The sequence below is a fragment of the Hermetia illucens genome, chromosome 1 (genome assembly GCF_905115235.1).
Source record: "Hermetia illucens chromosome 1, iHerIll2.2.curated.20191125, whole genome shotgun sequence".
Taxonomy (NCBI): Eukaryota; Metazoa; Arthropoda; class Insecta; order Diptera; family Stratiomyidae; genus Hermetia; species Hermetia illucens.
This window is the reverse complement of record NC_051849.1, coordinates 177,396,520-177,415,592: the sequence shown is the minus strand read 5'-3', so window position 1 is coordinate 177,415,592 and position 19,073 is coordinate 177,396,520. Positions and strand designations below refer to the sequence as shown.

Below are 19,073 nucleotides of genomic sequence, written 5' to 3'. Positions count from 1 at the left end.
AGGCGGCAACTGGTGCGAGATCTTGGGCTGCACATCAATGAAGGCAAGACAAAATACATGGTGGCAACGTCAGCACCGAAGACGAAGCAACCAACAACATCAAACCGCACTGGTCAAACACAAGCACGAACAAGAATAAGGATAGGAGAATACAACTTTGAGACCGTTGACAATTTCTCCTATCTAGGGTCGAAAATCACAACCGATAACAACTACGATGATGAAATCCGCGCACGGTTGTTGTCAGCCAACAGAGCCTACTTCAGCTTACAAAGACTGTTCCGCTCGAAACGTCTCACCATAGGGTCAAAGCTCTTACTGTACAAGACTATGATCTTGCCAGTCCTCATGTATTCCTCGGAAACTTGGGTTCTTAGCAAGAAAAATTGCGAACTCTTGGCCGCGTTCGAGAGAAGAATCCTCCGAAGAATTTTTGGCCCCCTACATGAGGATGGACGATTTCCGTAGCCTACACAATGACGAAATCTATGAGCGATACCATGACCGTCCGGTTGTGGATAAAATCCGGCTCAATAGGTTACGGTGGGTGGGTCACTTAATCCGTATGGATGAAGATGATCCCGCCCGGAAAGTCTATAAGGGCAATATCTGTGGTAGGAAAAGAAGACGAGGCAGACCCTGCCTAAGATGGAGCGATGGCGTGGGCCAGGACGCCAGACAGCTTTTAGGGATATCGAATTGGTGGACCTCGGCGCAAAACCGGGATGTCTGGAGTTCCTTATTAAGGCAGGCCTAGACCGGATACCGGTTGTTGCGCCGTTGATGATGATGAGCTTGATGCTAAGTTTAATTGTAATATTTTTATTACTGAGTTTTTTTCGCCTGTATGTGTATATATGACTGCCCTTCACCCCTTGGTGGGGTATAATGTGTCAAGCCCATCGACGCACCATCGTTCGCGGTTCCCTGAAACGTGCTGCAACAAACCCTATGATTTCCTGAGATGCTTGCACTCATCTTCTACTATTCTGCGCCAAGTGCCCTTGGAGTGACTAACTCGTCGGACATCTTGAAAGAGTGAATTCCACTGTATAGCGTAGCTAGTAATGCAATTGTCCCCCTTCACTAATGTGTGACTTATCCACTGGTATTTCTGCCTTCCGAACACAGTGCATTTACAGATTTTAGACAGGTTAGCGAAAGTGAATCTAGCGTTGTTAATGCATCAGCAGACATTCAGTCCCACTCAAAGCGGGTCCCCTTCTTTGGATTCTTGACAATCATCCCCTTCTTCCATTCCTGGGAAAGGTCTCCGATTACCAACATTTTCGTACGGGTGCAAGCAGTAGATCTATAGTAATTGCAGGTGCATCAATAAATAACTCTTCGGGGAGAGCGTCAAGCCCAGTGCCTTTTGTCCATTTGAGTGCATTGATTCCCGAAATGATTTATATTCTGCTTGGAGGAACAGTCCGTATTCGCATGATACGGTGTCTAACCATTTCATCCACAAGAGGAGGAACCTCGTCGGATGTGATAGAGTTAAGAACCATGGTTAAGTATTCCTTTGACCTCTTCAGTTGTTCATCATCGTGTATGGAGTCGCTCGTTGATGTTGACGATCAATGATTTGCGACCACATGCAAGCTCTTTCGTGATGCGGTATGCATTTCTGAAATCAATGTGATTTGCGACATCTGCCGCTTCCCTGGCCACCGCAGTAGCAAATTTTCTGGTGTCACGGCATACACTACGCTGAACTTTCGGGATTTCATTGGGTATCGGTAGAGCCTTCAACTTCTACCGTTCATCGATACGCGTCCACGATTCCTCAGTCAGCCAGATCTTATGATGCCCCATCTGCACGTGGCCGACGACCTTTATAACACCCGAGAAAAGAGCATTGATACCGGCCCAATGTTCATCGATATTCTCAGGCAGGTTACTCAGTATATCTGCCATTTCATCAGCAATCAACTCTCCCACTGTCAAGAGACAGCTGAGCCATACAAATAGTCGATGTTGAACTTAGGGGATCGCAGCTCCCTACCCTGTGAAAAATGGCGGACGCAACACGCAAACGAACGATCCCTTTCGAGGAATATGTCAGTGTCTCTCTTGTTGCGTACATCCAGAAGACAACTCCTAAATCTACTGCTACTCGCGGATGACGTTGGTCAGTTGAAACTCAACTGACTTTATGGAAGACTCTGTGTTCGAACAATGTGCCACCAATGACGAGGCGGTGCAAGTTGCAAAAATCTACAAACCTCCTACCATTACCGTTGCGGTCCCTAAGACCGTGTTTCCCCATCATATGTCCAAACAGGGTGATGTCAGATCCCACCTTGGAATTCAGATTACCCATCATAATCACAATGTCTCCGTAGGTGTTCAGCATTATACAATTGTGATGTTCCTTAACCTGGATCGGAATCTTACAGTTAGAAGCCTTTCAGAAACCGGGTCCCACATCAAGAGAGGGTGCAGTGGATGTCAGAAACAACCCGACACCAGATTCGCGTCTGCTACCACTTGGCTTTAAAGAATACAAAAGCACATTACCGCAGGAGGGAGAGGAGTACTGTCCAGAGTCTCACCATTTTACTTCGCTTAAGCCAGAATGTCAGTTATACCGTTTGAATTCCCGCTCATGTTGGAGGAAGCAAGCATTGTGAGGAACCTCACGATTGTTATCGAGCAGCATGCGCACATTCCAAAAACCAATCATAACCCGTTTTCGAAGGTCGTCATGAGGTCAGTCCCTATCCGAGGCATTGTTTACGTTTCGGTAGCAATAAAACTTTAACATTTGCAGGTTGTTAGCCTACAAATTTCAATCCATTTTAGTTGCCTTTTACGACAAACACAGAAGACTTTGGGTGTATTCTTAAGCCGCAAACCGCAAGGCGAAGTCATGGTCATGCAACGAAATATTACCCATAATTCAACGTCTTTTGCTTATTCGAATATAATAAAATTTTATTTTAAAAAAAAGATATTGAACTACTACTGATGCTGACACTTCGACTTTTTATTAATATCGGTCTGTCTGTTAGTCACAGGCATTTCTTTCGAAGATGGTTGTAGCGATTCACACCAAATTTAGTGGAAAGTTTTGAACTGTGAACGCTCACTCATACAGTGGGTTATATAATTCTACATCGAATTTAAGAGCAAGGGGGGTGCAATCTTTTTTTCATCAAAAATAGTCATGTGGGGTATCAATTAAAAATTCTTGGTTAGTACTTTTCCAAGCTGTTTTTAGTTTTGACATTAGGGTGGTGGGGAATGCGGGGGGTCGAAAATGATCAATTCTTTAATGGACCCATTCTCAGAAACTACCCAACCGAAAAATCATCCTAACACCAGGAAATTTTGCAGAAATGTAGGCTGGAACATAGAGCATAATCCTACCAAGTTTGGTGGAAATCGCTTCTTTGTAAGTTCAAGACGGAATGTGGGTATTCTCACATAATATAGTATATGCATATACTAGATGCAAATGCACATTCAAACAATATATTATTATAAAAGAAATATACAAAACCTTCCATACCTGAAGCGGTCAGCTTCCAGTTCCCCGACTTGTTTGTATCTGTTGTAGGTTAAGTTCTCCACATTTACTAATAATATTAAACTCCGAGTATGAAGCGATGAACATTATCAATACGGTGCTTTCCATCAAATGATTTATTTAAAAGCTTTTTAAAAAATAGAGGGTAATGGAATTTTGAATTACACACGGAACTCTCATGCGCTCAGCGCTCCTCACATAGGGAAACACAACACCTTTTATACCTGAAGCGTCAAACTTCCGGTTTCCCGACTTGTTTTAAATAAAAGAAGAATATTATTATTGGATCATTTTTCTGTTATTTGAAAAGAAAGAAGTAAAGATTTTTGAACGCATTCTTAACAACCGTTTTCGCGAAATCGTTGAAAAAACCGTGAATCACGCCGGATTTGTCAAAAATTGCGGAAGTACTGACGCAATACACGCTGCGCCGTTACTCATGAAAAACCACCGTGAGAAGCATCGCCCTCGTTACATTGTATTTCTGGATCTTGAGAAAGCGTTTGACCGTGTGCCACATGAACTCATCTGGTATGCTTTACGACAACACCTAGTACCAGAAGAACTCGTGCGCTGGGTTCAATTGCTCTATCACGATCCGAAAAGTAAAGTTCGTAGTATCGCGGGTGTAACAAAACCGCTTCGTGTCTCTGTTGGTGTTCATCAAGGAAGCGCCCTCTCACCACTCCTCTTTCTTCTTGTTATGGACACGGTCCAGGGCCTTACACACTGCTCTATGCAGATGATGTTTTCCTAGTATCTGATAGGAAAAATATGTCGAGCAACTTACCCAAAAATGGAATGATCGCCTCATGCAACACGGTCTCAGATTGAATCTAAACAAAACTGAATTTTTGACGACCGATCCACATGAAACAGGCACAATCACTGTCAGCAGCAGTGATCTGCCCAGAACTGAGCGATTTAAATACCTCGAGTCAACGCTATCAGCCAATGGAGAACTGCGTTACGAAATTGCTCCACGCATTAAAGCAACCTGGATTAAATGACGTTCAACAATTGATGTTCTTTGTGATCGACGTATCAACGAACGTCTCAAATCTAAAATTTACCGCAATGTCGTCCGTCCTGTCGCTCTCTATGGTTCCGAGCGTTGGCCGACTATAAAAGACAATGAACGGCGTCTTGCGGTAATGGAGACGAAGATGTTGCTTTGGACTAATGGCGTGATACGTTTTGATCACATCTGAACCTCCATAGCCAGGGTAAAACTGTACACGCCATGAGAGAATTGGGTATCTCGACGAAATTAATAAGACTGACTAGAAAAATTGCGAACTCTTGGCCGCATTCGAGAGAAGAATCCTCCGAAGAATTTTTGGTTCCCTACATGAGGATGGACGATTCCGTAGCTTACACAATGACGAAATCTATGAGCGATACCATCACCGCCCGGTTGTGGATAAAATCCGGCTCAATAGGTTACGGTGGGTGGGTCACTTAATCCGTATGGATGAGAATGATCCAGCCCGGAAAGTCTATAAGGGCAATATCTATGGTAGGAAAAGAAGACGAGGCAGACACTGCCTAAGATGGAGCGATGGCGTAGGTCGAATTGGTGGACCTCGGCGCAAAACCGGGATATCTGGAGCTCCTTATTAAGGCAGACCTAGATCGGATACCGGTTGTTGCGCCGTTGATGGTGATGATGATGAACCTCCATAGTGGCCGGCTGTGATGCAGTAGGCGAATGCTCCTAAGGCCTAATCAGGGCGATCAGACCCGAGTCTGCACGGGGACTCATCTGAAGTGGCAAATTGGTCACGCAACCTTACCAGGGGTATACTGGTACCATGGGAACCGGGATAGCCCCTGGACTCTCATACTTCGGGTTAACTCCCATTGTATGTAAGTACAGCTCGGTTATTTGCAATTGGCCCCCTAGTGGAAGTTTCATGGGGGTTGTTGTTTATGTTCAAGCGAGAAGAGACCTTCGGGCCTCGACGTGGTGTTGCGTTTTAACACGGGTGCCATACTCCTTAGTTCGGTAAAGATTTAGGTATGTCTTGCATCCACCAGTATGAATGCTAAGCCATGCACTTGGTATAGACTGGTATTGTTGTTGTTTGTCTCAGCGAGGATTTGATTGTGGGATTAAGTCGTCCAGACAGGTGCTCACGTCAAACCCTCAAGGACTTAACATCCGAAATGAGAATATCCGCGAGATTGGTCTTAAAATCGAAGTCGATGGTAAATGACCAAAAGGCAGGCCGAAAAAACGGAGATTTAAAAGCCTCGCGATTACATGCTGATCAGGCATTTGATAAAATAAAATAGCGAAACCGATCACGATCAGCCGACCCCGCTTGTGAACGGGACAAAGGCTGAACAAAAAGAAGAAGACTATCAATCATCTGAATTATCGTCTAACACTAACTGCTATTATTTTTTTCGCAGTTGTATATTCATGATTTTCCGAAGAATAGAGTAAGACATGAGGTAAGTTCGCCTTTGAAATGCACAGGGTTTCACATTCGGCGGGTGAGACCATGCTTTGCGCAGTAGGTTGCGGAGCTGACACCCTAATAGAATTAATGGAAAATCCTTCCAATTAAAGTCAAAGATACTTTAAAATTTCAAATAATTTTCATTGCTACTGCAATAGCAGTATCTTAGCACAGTGTTCTATTTACCAAAATACTTGACAGAAGGCAGCCTAGATTCCGATATATCGTGTAGTAGTAATTTACAAGAATATAATGAAGGAAGGAGTATAATGAAAGGGTCAGATTGATGTGTTTGGAAGTATTGAATAATTTTAAAGAGAAAATTTTTGTTATTATAATTTATGATATTTTAAACGTAAAGGGTACGCCCAATGGAGTGCTATGAAATAAGTGTCCCAATCATTTTTATTATATTATGGAAACAATAAAATAGCTTCAAGGAATTTCAAATGAAAAGAATATTTAATCATTTTTAATAGAGTTTATTTGGAGAAGTGAAAAGCATATCTTTTCTTAACCATCTGAAAAAATTCAAGGACTAAATTCAGGTAAACACGGCTAAAACGCGGTCCTAAAAAAATAGCTACCATTGAGATATATAGTGGTTAATATGATACATTGCTGTTTAAGGATTAGGTAATGTTATTTTTCAGCAACTGCCATAACACTAATTGACTGAAGCAAAAATTATTATTAGTAGTTACTTACAGACTGTTTAGACGTAGTAATTCTTCATGTAATTTGAATGACGCGGTATCCGGCGTTTTCACCTCAAACTTTTTGTTCACCTAAATCCCGGCTACATTGAAGATAATTGAGTAATTCCGCTAATGGACAGTCAACAATTTTTCATCATTGGTGGAAACCTACTGAATCTTTCATATGAATTGATCGCATAAGCCAGTGGTGCTTCAAGATTCAGGAATTTAATATATTTTCATTTTATGTTAAGGTCTATCCCGTAATGAGAATATGCGAAATTAAAAATCGGAACCAAAAACTTCTCCAGTTTTCTATACGAAACTCCATTGCTTAAATTTCGAGGTTTGTTTTCGTTTGGGCCTAAGAGAGGCTAGCTACAATACAGAGGGTTGGAGTTAAAGTTGCGGCATTAATAAAACAATATCCAGACACATTCAGGGGCCGCGTATTGCGGATCAATTCTATTGAGGGCTTTTCCAATGCAGGGGTTCGATAAAAACCTACTCTGGTGCCTAGGCATGAATTTTTAATAATCATGCTATCAGGAAGAAAATCCGCGGTTCTACAAAATTATCATCAATGCCATACACTATTTGATAAACTACAATTCGTAGTTACAATTTTATCATAACACAATATTTATAGCAGAATCGAGTAAAGAATGACCTATTTAAGTCACAAATTTGCTGGCGTCATTTCGAAGCACAAATTACTTAGAATTCACTTGAACACTGAGGGAGAATCTGTGGTCTCTGAACTTTAATCGTGAAGACCGGGTTCATTTATATTTAAAACGAAATGACCGTCGAAACCGTGATATTTAACCGCAAAACCGCCCGGGACCAACTGAGGTTGAGCCTCAAAATTGTCTGGAACCAACTGAAGCTTATTCCAGATAGTACGCCACCCACGTCCGTGAGTCACAATATTCATTGTAAATGACACAATACCACAAATATACTTCTAATCACGAAGATCTGGGCTTTTTTCGCATGAAACTGAAGCCAAATTTCAACCCTTAATCGCTAACTTAATGTTTCAAAAAAGTATAAAAATACATTGATTTATACGTAGCTATCATTTTTCAACTATATCGTTTATCAGTGCCTTTGACCTTGGAAAGGAAAATCTACGAAACTTACGGGTTGATGTTTCTGACAAAAACAAGTGCGACAACCCCCAAAGGTCCCTGTAAGCTCTGTGTCTGCTTTTCAAGGAATGGAATCATAATGGGTATGTGATCGACAGTGGAACACTCTGTTTTATAGATACAGATAATTCGAAACACCAAGAAACATTGTGGCTGCCAGAAACAAAAACCAAACCAGATTTGACTCTTTGTGTGTCCACCATTGCCACCAGCAAGACTTTGATACCTATCATTAGATGATTTAAAAGAATGCGCACGCTTTAGGTGGGAAATGGAAATGGAAGCTTCAATATCTTTTTATCAACATTAAATCGTTAAATGTTTCGATAGAAGCTATTCACTTTAAAATAGATTGAGAAAATTATGATTAAAGTTGACATGCATTAGAACAATTTTTCCCTTTTTTTGCTTAGAATTTCAGATGAAGACTCAAAATTGACGCAGCGGAAGTTGAGCAATGCAACCATCGAAGATGAACTCGGGAACTTATCCTCAACTTGCTGGGATTACAAGAGCATGTGCATTTTCCTGGGTGGGCATTACCAGAGCAGGGCGTCTTACGAACCTTACGAACGAGCTTTGAAAGAAGGCGTTTGTAGGCTATCTCATCGTCGTTATAACATTTTATTAACGCGCTAAATTAGCGAGTTTTCAGGTTGGGGTTGGGTTGGGTTGAGCTTAGGAATTTCACGAACTTTAAACAACGAGTCATTGACAGTTCAGTTAACGAAGTGCATGAAACTCTTATGGAAGCTACGCTCGCCACTATAGAAGTGCACGCTACCAAGGGTTGGCCGCAACCAAGACGTAGACTCCAAGAATGTTATCTTAAAAAAGTGCGGTGGATGCCATGGCAAAGATAATTGAAGTCTGTAAACGTAAATTCTTGACTTCCATCTGCCAGGAATTGGGCCATATCACCAGCACATAACGTCCAAAAAAGACAAAGCGTCATCTAAACACTGTGGCAATCAACAGCGATTTTAGTGAAGACTGAACGTTCATTATCATTAGTGTTAAATTTTGTGGAGACTGCGGGAAGACGTCACCACCATCGAAATCCAGACAGCTTCAGCTCACCGAGGATACAACAATTCAAGCATCCATGTATTCCGCTTGAAGGAAGCTTCATCGCCATTTTCAGGTTTCAAGATAAATTAACAAGTGATCCAATCATGGTCCTGGCACACATGAAACTGAATATTGTCTGTAATCGAGTGCGAAAACTGCTCGATAGCAATTTAGTCATATTGACGTATGTATATATTATAGATGCATTTTTGACTCGAGTCTCATGCTCAACCCAATAACACCTCGCCCCTTTGGACACTATTATTATTACAATCACAATATTGAAAAAGAAAATGAAATATATGAATTGGTAGGAAGTTACAGATTTCGAATCCGCGGTAGTATACAATCAAGTCGTGGCCGAGGGCCAGATTTTTGGGACCCCTCCAAATCTGTGTCCCCCAAAGACAAATCTGTGGAAGGTACCCACTTCAATGGAAAGCTTGCATTTAGTGCCGATGGCGCAGCCAGCCAGAGCGGACTGTACGGCAGCATTGACTTTAATGGAAACTGGAAATCTGACCATGGCCGGTCCGTCCGCGGTACTACTGCCTAAATCGAAACGTAAACACAAGAGGAAGGCTCGGTAGTAGGAAACTTCAGCCACTAAGAACGGGAAACCATACACTAAATTTTCCTTGTCAAAACACTCTCTTTGACCCCTTACCAGGAAGAGTGGAAGCAAGGGAAGTTCATGAAATGGACACTACTGATCTAATACCGGTAAGTAAAAATGGAGTCAGTCGGATCGGACACCATGAACCTGGGAAGGCTGCTAGCCAGACAGAGCAAGTTAGGAAGTAGATGAGGATCCTTGGGAATGAGAACATGGACCTGGCTGTACTACCAGTTATGGTAATGTCGAGAGAAATTGGACGCAAGGAAGGGGAGTGTATGAAGCATAGAACCAACACATCTGCCGCGGTCAACGCTTTGTCTTCCTCCGTTCTAGGATCTTCTTACACACTTCCCCCGGGGATTAGGACCAGTGTACCGGAAGATGATTCAATTAGCTAGAGAGATCTTATCGAAGCTGGTCCCTCCCTTAGGAATATGGACGCGAAGGCGGGCAAGAAGAAAGTGTATGCACGAGCTGCAGTTTCATTTCTGAGCACTGCCTTGGGAGTCTCTAAGGATGCAAAATATTACAGAGATAATTTACCATCCTCCAGAAATACTTGTACAGAAAAATTATAGAAAAAAGCCAAGATTGTGAATACCGTGCTGTGCAGTAAGGAACATGCTGGATTTTGGGGATCTGGTGTACAGAACCCGGGAATTTATTTTGGAGACTGAAGGTAAAGTTCATAAATGCTGGAAAGGATAAATCCATAAATGTGTAAAGTTTCTGCTTAGTGTTCAAACTGGACCAAAAGAATCTGAAGATGCGCAGCTACAGATGGTCCCCAGTTTTTCCGGGATAGATTGAAACTCAACTATATCGGGAAACTAGAGAGTATCATCTGCAATTCGAGAGCGGAGAGCAACGATGGTTTTCTATTCTTCATTGCCCTCCTCCACAATGGAACTGTCCTCAGAGCATAGTGCAAAAACTAATAGAGCCCCCATACGGGGGTTCGCACTGCCGAAGGGACTGCAAAGTAAATTCTGCTTGTTAGCAAATTTTCCAACACCTTTGATGGAACAAGCGGGAGAAAGGGGAGCTAAAGATGTGCACGGAAACTGGATACCGTGAATCAGAGAAAGCGCTAATTAGAAAAGAAAGGGACACTTTGCATGATATGAGCACTGCCGCATCACCGTGGGGGTATCGAGCCTCTGATGGTACAGTGTGAATGAAACATGGTTACACATCGACCCAACCATAAGCTTGTGATTTTTATTCGATATAAGACTAGGCTTATGTCGAAAAACATGAAGATTCGTTAAATTAATCAGTAGGCAACTATGTTTGCAGGACTGCTCTTATATTTTCCTGGTGCAAGAGCTATGGTTTCGGTTTAATAAAATTTGTCGAATTGAATCAATTAAAGCGAAAAGATCATCAAGACCGAGAGCCTGCGTCTTGGTAAGAAGAAACCATGCTGGGATTATTCTGTTTCGAGGACTTAGTTACAGTAATTTTAGTAGGTTGTGATGCGAATGCTAAAATATTAATTAGAGGTAAAAACAAATGCAATTCTTGAGGAGGAGTGCTATTTTATTTCATCACTTCAGTTGGTTGCCAACGTAGGGTACGCTCTTACGTTCGGTGTAATGGAATAAGTAAAGTAGAAGACCCTACAATGTACACTTCAAAGACTAGTGGATGCTATACGAAGTCTCAATGTCAGACCTAGAATTCAGTCTGCCTAATACACACTGTAATACAAAGACGGAATCCCAGGAAAAACGGTTCCCCGGTGAAAGCGAGAACTACAAAAAAGCAAAGAATAACAACTGGTTAAACTTCCTTCGGATGATATCTATCCAGAGATGCTAAAGGTAGGGATGGAGCACTGCCAAGAAATATTTTTCTAGCATGCTCTGGCCTCTTGACAGAAAGCTAAGACTAGCCTAACATAATTTTTGGAGACTGGTTGATCATCACATTCATGAAAAGACTCTAAGGTCGAATCTGCTAAATGAAAGCCAACATGCTTACCAGCGTAAAAAGCCCTGTGGGTCCGCCATGCCACTCTGAAGGGTGGGTACGCGTACAATGTTCGAGGACATTGAAAAGGCCTTCTTGAATGTGCGCTGTTTAAAAATTTTGTGATGGTATCAAAGGATATGGTGTCGATGATATTTTAATCAAGTGGATCTTTGATAAGTTAACGCGACAATTTCTGTGTGCCGGAATGAGTGCTGATTACTACAACAGAAGCAACGAATGGCTGCCCCAAGGAGATGCGCTATCGCCACGTTAGTCGAGTACGTTGATCAAGATCTCAGAACGGTCCGTTGATACTTGATGAATCCGCCATGGTCTTTCCGTAAATCCAAACAAAACGATTATGCTATTATTTAAAAATGGAGTAACCTAAATGGTCTTTTACCTCGAGAGGCAGCTCTCCAAAAAATAGAAATATCTGAGAGTTATTCTACATAAAAAGCTTCTTCAGTTGAAGCGGCGCCAAAACGTTCTTTTCGATAAACGTATAAACAAATGTCTTAATTCCAAAATTTACAAGAGTGTCATCCACCCTGTCGCCCTCTGTGGTTCTAAGTGTTGGCCGATTATAAAAACCAATGAATATCACATCAGAAATGAAGATATCCGGGACAGATATCAGGTTACACCGATCGTGGAAAAATTGCGAGAGGAGTGTCTTCGGTGGTATGGTGATACAATCCGCGCTAATGAAAATTCACTTGCCACGATTAGTCTGAATATCGAAATCGATGGGAGACGACCAAAAGACCTGCCGTAACAAAGGTGGCTTGATTTCCGCAATGGCGATTTGAAAGTCTTGCGACGCCATCTAGATCCGGTCTTTGACAGAGCAAATAGTGCAACCGATTAAGACGAGTAAACCCCGCTTTTGAGCGAAGCAAAAGTTGAAGGAAATAGGCCGATGATTCCTTATGCATCCGCTGTGTGGTGGATTAATTTGAGCCAAAAGAATTTTCCCTGTAAACTAGGTTCACTGCAAAACGTAGCGGTAATGTTGGGAGCTTTGTGGATTTCCGCAACTTCCATCGCCTCGTCATTAGTGGTGCATTGCTCGAACACAAAGCTTGCCCTACGTTCAACCTGACTAACCACATTGCGATCAAGAGTGGATTTAGGAGCTACCGTATTGATGCGTGCAACAAGAAAGGTTTTGACATCGGCCTCAAAATGCATCACCATCACTTCACAGGGAGTTACGACCCGCTAAGTTCAACATGGACCGTTTGTATGATCCAGCTGTCGTTCGAAAGTGGGATAGTTCTTTTGCTGATCAGATGGCAGGTATGCTGAGTAACTTTCCTGAGAATATCGATGAGCATTGGGCCGCCATCAAAAAAGTTCTTCCTTCGGGTGCAATACAGGCCATCGGCTTCGTCTCGGATTCGTGGAAGCGGATCGGTGAGCGGAATGTGTTGAAGGCTTTATTGGCCGCTGCGCGTGATGGTGGGTGTAACCTGCTAGAACTCCGAGGAAGCTCAGGGCGATTTCAGAAATGTATACCGTGTCACGAAAGAGCTCGTATGTAGTGGCAAATTTTCTTGCTCCTATGAAGGAGGTCAGTGGTTAACTTCTCATTGACAATAATGAACAACTGCAGAAGTGAAAAGAACACCTGACCACGGTTCCAAACTGTACCACATCCGTTGGTATTCTTGTGGGTGAAAAGAGTGGCCCCCGCAAGACGCGGATGTGGACTGTTCTTCCAAGAGGAAGTGAAATCATTTTGGCCATCAACGCACTCAAACGGAATAAAGCCGCTGTGCTTGATCATCTCCCGGCAGACTTATTTATCGCTGCATCCCTACTGTTAATGCAGATCTGCTGCTTGTACTCGTAAACAAATCTTGGGAATCCGAGACCTTTCCAGGGAGTGGATAATGATTAAGACTGCAAAGAAGAAGTTTTGGGTGTGACAATTCAAGGGGTATCTACTTGCTTTTTGTCGTCGCAAAGAAAATGGCTAAAATAATTCTGGAATTCATCAAAGAGCATTTCGAAAGCTTGTTCGATAGTGAGCAAGTTGGTTTCCGCTCCGGCTCCTTTTGCCTCGACCACATCAATACTCTACGGATGATTAAGGAACAGTGTGCGGAATTCAAATCCTTGCTGCACCTTCTCTTTATCGATTTTGAGAAAACTTTCGAAGCATGAATAGAGACTGTATCTGGGGTGTCCTACTCAGAAGGGGCATTTCCAAGAAACTGATAGGTATTATCGGAGGACATATGATGGCGCAAAATGTTACGTACTGCATCATGGACCTTGGCCAAATGACTCTGGATTTGGAAAGAGAGGCAAATAGAGCTGGGTTGGAGATAAACACCATCAAAACCAAGGTCCTCAGGCTGATGGGTCATCGCGTACTCCCTATCTGCAGTAATGGGCACAGCATCGAAGCGGTCGGTAAATTTGTATATCTAGGAAGCGTAGTTTCAGTCGACGGCGGAAACGAACTAGATGCTACCCAATGCATTAATAGCGCTAGATCCGCTTTTCTTGTCCTATCTAAAATATGGAAATGCGGTTATCTCAACACCAAGATCAAGTTGAGACCGTTCTGTGTAAGTGTTCTTTCTATTTATCTATCTGTTTGGGAATAGCGCATGAAAAATTAACCCCATACTTACTCAAAAGCTCCAAGCCTTTGTTAACATCTGTATGTGTGCTATCATCAGGGTACGCGGGCGAAACGAAATATTTGGTCAGCGTACTGGCCCGGCACCTGTATGCGTTACGATCGGAAGGAGTTATATACAGTTGCAGTGGGTAAGATGAAGTCATTTTCTTGATTTTTTTCGACAACTTAGTAAATGTGTATTAGAAAGAAGTTAGCAGCATCAATTTATCAACAAGGTGGGGTGCTTGTCAAAGTTTTTTTTTAAGAAAAAAGATTTAATGGTGATGTATTTATAACTGTTTTCCAAGGGTGCTTTTTTGACAAATCAGAATTCAAAAAAGTTATGATTTTTAAAAAAGTGGCAACGGGTTTTAGCAAAATTTTTACTTTTTCGATGTGTTATATTTTTAATTAAAAATCCTTCATTCTACCACTAACTATTACCATAGTAAATAAGTGGTAAAAATTTGGCGTTAATTAGACTAGTAGTCTTTTAGTAATCATGTCCATCGCAAAGGTAGTTTTTAAAAAAAAAAACGAGTGAGATAATTGCGTATAAAGTTTCAAGTTTGTGTTTTTCATTTTAAAAATTTATTTATTTATTAACAACGGGTCGCCGATTCCAGGGCCATACAGTATCCCTTCTACAAACTTGAAAACTTCAATTTGATGCTAGCTGCAAGCCATTACAGCTTCTTTTGCGGCTACAAATAGTAAATTCGGCGATGAAGGTTCGAAAGTATGTACACAATTACGCTGGAGTACCGAGATAATGCGTTATAAAGTATTATTTAACTTCAAACCTAATGTTCGGATCGTTATGAAATTTGGTGAGAATATTCTTGAGATAATATACTTAAAGAATGTGCAATAAAAAATGTCGATTTTCTCGGCCATCACAACTGTATATAACCCCTTAAGGAGGGGCGACAATCGCATTGGTGAGTCGCCATGCAATGGGATCCACTCTCCCAAAATTACCGACGGATGGGTCGCCACAAGGGCACTTAGCGCAGAACAGTAAAGTAGGAGTGCCGGCATCTCAGGGAATCGTGGCGAGGGGAAGGAGGGCGTTGCTGCAGTACATGCCAAGTATCCGTTGGTTGACGCGCTTTATTCCAGGGGCAATATATATATTCAAGCAGGAGGTAACATTGCATCCAGTAACAGAATGCCTGCGATCTGAATATTAAGCTAGAGAAGGGAGTCCGAGGAGAGAGAGGCTTTACCTTTCCTCTACCTCACACATACAAAAGCCAACCGCGAAATTCGAAGCTATCCAAACTCTAGCCCCCATTCATTTGGAGGTAAAACGGAAAGCAGCTAACGACCCATATAGATTGGATACCATTGATGGGTGGAAAGACGACCAATCATAAGGTGATTTATCCATCTAGAAATCCATGGACAACCATCAGGCGACCCTGATGCCTACTGCTCATATGATTTTCATGCTTGTCTTTGAGACAACATCACCATAATCACCAAAATAGAAAAATAGTTGGTAAGTGGTCACTGCTCTCTTGAGATTGCACACGTAATAATCTTCACTATAATGGAGGACATATTAGGCTCAGGGCTTTTCTTGGAAATCCCGAGTATGGAACCGGCCAGACCACTATTATATAGCACTGGGGTTGCCATCCGTTGCTCCACAATAGTGGGACAAGAGCCAGCATTTTCTTAAGAGTGAAGTTGCAAGGATTCACGCAGAGCGACAATTTTATCCTACTCCAAGAAGTGAGACATGAAAAGGCTTCTAATATTGTTCCATAAAACGCTACATGGAAAAAATGTACGGAAGAGGAGGAGACGAGCCTGACTTTCATATCCAGCTCCCTAGCCTCTTTAGACCTGAGACGAATATATTTTGGACGGTTTTCTTCAACACAAGAATCCGCGCGCTCTCGACCTCTATAAGATGTTCTTATATACGAACGCCACTGCTGAGAGACCATTGAATAGGCAATTTTAGGGATAGTACAGTGCTTGGAGCTGCGGCTCCTCCCATCAAACTAAACTAACTAAATAAATTCTATGTGGTACTCCCATATAACAAATCAAGAACAACATTAGCGCGGAGCAGCCTCAACTAGATGAAGACGTGAAGATAGCCTCATTTCTAGATTTTGGGTAAACCCGCGAAGCGTCAAGTGAGGTTAAGTTGGGTGCCACCGTCGGCAGAAACAGCGTTTGCTAAATCTTTAGAATGATCAACGCCTTCAATGCTCATTAATTCAAATTGGAAAAGTGTGATGATCAACCAGATTGAGAATTTTGATTACGTTGATGTTTATTCTCAATTCGATTCCGGCTGCCTCGTTTTTTAAATCCAAAGCCATTTGACTAAAGTGCATGTTCCAATGAGAGGACTGACTGGTTTTAAGAGCACCAGAATAGATCTCATTAACTTCTTAAACAGAAAAATCATTGAGACGACGTTCTGTTTTGTTGTTGTTCAAATTAAAATTTTGTTTCGGGGTATCCTTCCAAAATTAAAAAGTGTTCCAAATGCTGACGGATAGTGAATGGTGAGAATGTAACCAACTTGTTTCAGTTACATGAATTTTATAAGCACTACGCGGGATATGATACAATAAACTCAATGTTTCTAGTTTAAAAAGAAAAACCTTTGAAAAAATTTAACCAATTAGGAAAGTTAATTAAACGATTATCTTCGGATTATGATGATGTTCAATATAAAATTTCTGCCGTTTCGCAGGTTAGATTATTATAATTTTATTTTTATTTATTATTATGTAAATTTTCTACGCATATTTTAACACATAAACTTTTGCTTCATTTTTGAATATACCTAGAAAGGATATTTTCACAAAGATAATCCAGGCACCGAAATAAAACTGTAAAATAAGTGGTCTTTCCATTAAAACTTTAGAAAATACACAAGAATTTTTTGTAAAACTACATATTTTAAATTTTAGAACTAAATTAGTAAGTATAAAAAAATGTTCTTGAAATTGGATTAATTTAATGTTCAAAATGAAACTATTGTTGAACAATCAAAGAATCTTAAATTAAAAACAGTATTTTAGTTGATTGAAAATTTTTTTTCTTGTTATATGGTTTTTCTGCTGGTTAATTAACACTAATACACAATACAATTAATTATAGAAGTAAATTCTGGGTTAATCGGTTCCAATTATACGAAGAACTTCTTAATTTAAAAATAATGTTGCTAAGAATTCATTTTACGACATTCCCAACGCTTCAAAAGAGGCATAAATTGAATAAATTTACAGAAATAAACATTTTCATAAAATCTGTTCAGAAAAAAGAGAAGAAAAAATTAAGAATTGTCGATGAATGAGGTGATCTAATGAAATATTCACTAGCTAGTTGCCTACCAGTTTATTACGTGACATAAATTTTAAATTGAAAATACCTATGAAAAAGAATTAAAAAAAAAAAGATGCGAATACTTCCATACAAATTGCATGCAACAAGAGACATGAATTAAATGTTGCTATAAAAAACGTATTCGAGTGAATCAAACAATGAGAAAAAAGTACGTGAAAAATAACTAACGTGTTGCTGTGCCTTTTGTTTTATATTAATCCAAACTTCAGATTGAGGATGTGAGTGATGTGGTGACGATGCAGGTGATTTTTAACGTTGGTTTCGCTTCAACTGAGCACTCTTCAGGAAAATTCCCAACAAAAACTATAACTTTTGTGACTAAGGTAGTAAAATTCGAAATTAATTAAAACACTATTTGCTTGCACAAATGGAAACTATAATATGTATTGCACTTTAGATTGCACTTGTGTGTGTTTTACATTTTCACTCAGAACGTTTTAATTACGTACTTTTTGGGATAATATGTTTGCGATGCAGCTTCTACACACACTTAGTAATTAAGCAGTTAAGTATGATAATTTCAGATGAAAATCGAAATGGGTTGCAATTGTTTAGTTTCAATTTCTTTTACAATTAACACACTAAATTTTCAAATTTAAGGAATATTTTCTTAGCAATGTTTGTCAAACTAACAAATCAGAAACTAAAATGCTTCAACTGCAATTCCGGTAAAGAGTATCCTTCTTCGCGCGCTTTTTCAAAACCGACTAACCACCGATAGGGTCAGCTTTTCAGTGACCGGCCTAGTCCAAAGTCTCAGTGATACCAAATTCAGTCTTGGATTTTAACTGTCGCGGAAACTGGTGGATTTCAGAAAGAAGCTTTTACCTTCCCTCAGTAACGAAACAATGATGTAGTCGATTATGTCATCGAAGATGATGGAGTGTACATGGTAGAATTGTGGCTAGAAGGTATGTTCGAGAATCTCCACTTGCTGCTCCACCGACCGGTTAGGAAAGACCATGCGCACAAGAGGGCGGCAATTCTAGAGCTTTTTCTTGTGGGCTTGAACGAATCCCCGAAAACCTGCTTCTTACTTACAGCCGGCAAACTGAAAACCTTTCATGAAATTGAATGTTTGATTGTACGGTATTCACTCCATTATTTATCTTGAATTTAAAAGGAGTATTGGCTACGGAAGGTTTTCAGTGCACAGAATCTTAATACGTCACTGAGGAGATTGAAATCAGTTACTATTAACCTTTTTTATGGTAATATGTGACTATGTTCGCAAATAGTACTTTCAAGAGTATAACAAACTTTGTCCTCTATATACAAATAAAACCTTTTCATATTTTCGATAAAAAAAAGGAGAGATTTATACTACTATCATTTTATTATTTAAATCAGACATCACAAGTGGGGGATTTGCAATAAGCGAATAAGATATTTTAATAAAAGACAGGAAATGAGTCGTGAAAAAATGGTTCAATAATTTTATCTATAGCTAGATATTTTCCTTCTTGCTTCTATGGATAGAAACTTTTAAACATCCTGTGGAAAAATGCAGCCTGCTTAGGGACTTCCAAGCA

The 19,073-nt window shown here is 40.7% G+C and overlaps 1 protein-coding gene across 3 annotated transcripts in view; it reads right to left on the bottom strand.

Annotated features, from left to right (window-relative positions):
- Nucleotides 1-18,290, bottom strand: part of LOC119661291 (embryonic polarity protein dorsal-like) — a 240,952-nt gene extending 222,662 nt beyond the window's left edge. Inside the window, exon 1 of one of the 3 annotated variants that reach the window (XM_038070570.1) lies at nt 17,991-18,290. The gene's annotated coding sequence lies outside the window, so the exon portion shown is untranslated. Of the gene's footprint in view, nt 1-17,709; nt 17,955-17,990 lie in introns of those variants that run through there. The other 2 variants (XM_038070577.1, XM_038070574.1) reach the window with 2 other exon arrangements.
- Nucleotides 18,291-19,073: the final 783 nt, after the last annotated feature.